Below are 4,871 nucleotides of genomic sequence, written 5' to 3'. Positions count from 1 at the left end.
GTATCACTACAGAAGTAGGATTGCCCAACCTTCCTTCTGAGGAGTGGCTGGTGGGTTTGAACCGCCAGCCTTCTGGTTATCAGTCAAGTGTCTTAGGCACTATGCTACCAGAGCTCCTGAGAGTTGGAATAGGTGACTTTAAGTCCTCTGACCCATCAACAAAAGAGTTACTGAACTTCAAATGTGAGGCACTGGAAAAGGTGGCAGCCAACAGAGATAGATGAAACAAAACCCTCAAAATCTGCTTACTCTCAGAGCAGGCTGCGAACATATGCATAAATAAAATAAGGTTTATAATAGCTACCACCACTCATCTGCCATTTTGTTGTACTGTGGTGGCAAGCATGTTGCATGCTGGAAGCTATGACACTGGAATTTCAAACACCAGCAGGTGGGTAGGTTTCAGCAAAGCTTTCAGACTAAGACAGAGTGGAAAGGAGGACACAGGCCACCCACTTCTGAAAAACTGATCACTGGAAACTTTACAAACAGCAGTGAAACACCAAAGAAAGGTGATCCAACAGTATGCAGAAATTATCTAACCATATCATTAATATCACATAAAAGTAAAATTTCGCTGAGAATAATTTTTAAAGAAATAAAGAAATAAAGTTACAGCAATATATTAACAGGGAACAGCCAGAAATTCAAGCTGGATTCAAAAGAGGGCATAGAATGAGGGCTATATCTCATTGCTGATGTCAGATGGATCTTGGCTGAAAGCAAACAATACCAGAAAGATGTTTACCTGTGTTTTACTGACTGTGGTAGTTCAGTTTGTGTGTCAACTTGGCTGGGCCTGGTTGAGTGACTGGGCAGCTGGATGTAGTATTCCCCATGACGACTGGTAATCAATTCCATGGTGGAATCTACTGTAAGCGGCTGAGTAGCTGCCTTAGGGAATGTGGTCAGCTTCCAGTATGTAAGCAGAAGCCTTGGCGAGTCTCTAGCTTATGGCACGCTTGGACCCTGCATGTAGCTGCGTTGTTGTTCAGCAGGCTGCCATGCTCTACCGACCTTGGCACTTACAATGGACTTGAATTAATGGCCTGTCGTGTGGTTTGGTAACATCAAGACTGTGCCATTTTTTTGTCAACCTTGGGCTTGTTAGCCTCAGCAGCCAGTAGCTGCCTGAGTCAAGACACGCCTGTAGCTTCAATGGGCCAGGAGCAAGAGGCAGAGCTGAAGCCCAAGGTCAAGGAGATTTCACACAGCCCCTAGAGCTTGGCACTTTGAACTTGGACTTAAAGCCTCCAAACTATGAGAAAATAAACTCTTGTTTGTTGAGGTCATCCCATTTGTGGTACACTCTTGTCAGAGCGGTACTAGGTAACCAGAACACTGATTTTGCAAAGGCATTTGACTATGTAGATCACAACAAATTATGGATAACACTGCGAAGAATGAGAATTCCAGAATTCTTAATTTTGCTCATGAGGAACTTGTACACCAAGCAAGAGGCTATCACTTGAATAGAACAAGGGGCGATTTCGTGGTTTAAAATCAGAAACAGTGTTCAATTTACCTCAAGTAGATACACTCCTTGGAGAGAACAATCATGGGAGAAAGAAGGGCTGCTTATGCACAGGAAGACTACTCAGGGGGCAGGAGTGAATGGAGGGATGGACACTGGAAAGAGGTAACTATGGGGAGGAAGGGGGAGGGGAGCTGTTGCATTGTGGTAAACTGTGGTCAATGTTATGAGACAAAGTGTATGTGAACTGCTGTATGGAAAGCGAATTTGCTCTGTAAATCTTCACCCAAATCACAATTTAAATAAAACAAAAAACAAAAAACAGTGTTCATCAGGGTTTAATCTTTTAACTATACTAACTCTATCCGTATGGTGAGCCAACAATTGGAAAAGCTGGACTATATGAAGAATGCATCAGGACTGGAGGAAGACCTTAACAACTGCAATATGCAGATGACACAACCTTGCTTGCTGAGAGTGAAGAAGCAAAGTAAGAGCACTTCAGCACTTACTGATGAAGATCAAAGGCTGCAGTCTTCATTATGGATTACACTTCAACATAAAAGAAACAGAAATCCTCACAACTGGACCAGTAAACAAAATCACATTAAACAGATGAAAGATTGAAGTTGTCAGGATTTCATTTTACTTGGATCCACAATCAATGCCCGCGAAAGCAGCAGTTAAGAAATCAGATGACATACAGCACTGGGCAAATCTGCTGCAAAAGACCTCTTTAAAGTGCTGAAGAGCAAAGATGTCTCTTCGAAGACTAAGGTGTGCCTAACCTAAGCCATGGTGTTCTCCATAGCCTCGTATGCATGTGAGAGCTGGACAATGAATAAGGGAGTCAGGAGGACTGACGCATCCGCACTGTAGTGTTGGCAAAGAAAACTGAAAATAGCATAGACTGCTAGAAGAACAAACCAATCTGCCATGGAAGAAGTATAGCCAGAATGCTCCTTAGGAATAGCCAGACTTCTCAAGTACTTTTGTCATGCTGTCAGAAGGGACCAGTCCCCTAGTGGGTATCACGTGTGGTAAACTAGAGGGTCAGCAAAAAAGGGGAGGACCCTCAACAGATGGACTGACACAGGAGCTGCAATGACAGGCCCAAGCAACACTTGTGTGGATGGCGCAGGACTGAGTAGTGTTTTGTTTTGTTGTACCCAGGGTCTCTGAGACATATCTGACTCGATGGACCTAACAACAACAACAGCTAAGACAAAAATGAAAAGAGGATACAATGTGGATAAGAAGGAGAGCATGATTCTTCCTTGAGTGTCAAATATTTAAATCAATCAAAAGCGTGAAGTTTGAAATGAGTTTAGGAGACTAATAATTTTTCAACAACAAAAAACAACAAAAGCATTTAGGGAGGCATCAGCTTAGAAAAAGACGAAAACACTCCTAGGGATGAGGAGGTGAAGAAAGTTTAGCAGTGTGATTGCTAAGGTTGTGTGTCAATTTGGCTTGACCATGATTGTCAGTGGTTTGGCAGTTACGATGCAGTCATCCCACATGATGAGATCTGATGTAATCACCTCCATGGTTAGATGTGCTATGAGCAGCCAATCAGCTGAAAGGGCATTTCCTCAGCAGGGAGGCCTGCTTCCAATATACGTATGGACATGCTGGAAAAATCCTCTGGCTTTCTGCTGAATCCTGATTCAGCATCTGGCTCATCATGACAATGGTTCCTGTTCACAATAGGAATGGTTTCAGTCTCTCTCCATTGAGAATAACGTTGGCTGTTGTCTTGTTGATTCCTTATTTTTCTGTTTCATTTATTTCTGATGGAATCTTTATTATTTCTTTTCTTCTAGTGACTATTGGTGTTTTTTATACTCTTTTTCCAATTGTTGGAGATGCTGGGTTAAGGTGTTGATTTTGGCTCTTTCTTCTTTTTTGATCAGTGCATTTATTGCTATAAATTGTTCTCTGATCACTGTTTTTGCTGTGTCTCAAAGATTTTGTTATGTTGTGATTTCAGGGAATGGGTTGTCTTTGCTATGTTAATGAGGCAGGATTAGTGGAGTGTCTATTTTGAGTCAATTTCTTGAGATATAAGAGATTAAATGCAAGTTAGCAAGCAGAGACAGAAGAAAAGAGATGCCAAGCCACATGAAGATCTCCCGGGAACAGAAGCTCAAGAGACAAGAAGCTTCCTCCAGAGCTGACAGAGAGAGAAAGCCTTCCCCAAGAGCTGGAACCCTGAGTTCAGACTTCCAGCCTCCTTAACTGTGAGAAAATAAACTTCTGACTGCTAAAGTCGCCCATCTGTGTTATTGCAGCACTAGAAAACTAAGGTATTAGCCATTCAAGATTTTATAGGAAGGGGAGTGACATACCCAGTGTTAGGTTTTGGAATGGTGACTAGACTTTGGACCAGCACAGTGGTGGATCATTTCCCTCATGTCCCAAAGTCTCTTTCCTCTCTCTGAGACTCCCCAGACACAAATGTTACACACTTTGGAATTATTCTATAGGTTCCTAGAGCTTGTTCATTTTTTAATTTCTTCTCTTCACTGTTCAAAATGGATAATTTCTATTGATCTGTCTTTACCAACACTGACTCCTCACAAAGTCTATGGTTTTCAGTTTACACTCATATTTCGTATCTTCTGATAGTATTCTGTGTTTATTAAAGGTGTGTATGTGTGTTTTTTTATCTCAGGTGACTTTGGGAATTTAAATACTATAAAACATGGATGAACCTCAAAACATGCTAAATAGGAGATGACAGATGTAGAAAACACTTGATTGTCTAAATTCATTCCTATGAAATGCTCATAAAACCAAGTCTATACAGAGAGTATGTGATTACTGGTTGCCTCAGGCTGGCAGTAAGAATGGGAACCAACCGCAAATATGGTAAGGGATTTTTTTGGACTGATGGAAATCTAAAACCATATTGTGTTGATAACCACACAACTCTAAATGTATTAAAACATCATTGAACTATACATTTAAAACAGGCAGAATATATGGTATGTAAATTATACCTTAATAAAGCTGTTAAAAAGACATTATCATGAGTAAATTTATGCCAATATATCCAGCAACTTAGATGACATAGATATTTTCCTTTAAAAACAATGCACTCGAACTGACACTAAGCAGAAAATTTGAATAGACCTGTAACTGTTGAAGAAATTGATACCATAACTTAAAACCTTTCCTCAAAAGTAACTCGGGACCCCAAATGGCTTCAGTGGCAAGTTTTACCAAACATTTAAGAAAACAAGAAAATGATCTTATACAAACTCTTGCAAAAAAAGAGGGAGCACTCCCAACTCATTTTATAAGGCCAGTAGACCCTTCATCCCAAATCTGACAGAGAAATCCTAAGAAAAGTACAGGCAAGTAACTCTCACAGCATAGAATCAAAACTCCT

This window comes from Orycteropus afer, unplaced genomic scaffold (assembly GCF_000298275.1).
Source record: "Orycteropus afer afer isolate SDZICR_OR568_19922 unplaced genomic scaffold, OryAfe1.0 scaffold00489, whole genome shotgun sequence".
NCBI classification, from domain to species: Eukaryota; Metazoa; Chordata; class Mammalia; order Tubulidentata; family Orycteropodidae; genus Orycteropus; species Orycteropus afer.
Note: the sequence above shows the minus strand (reverse complement) of the source record.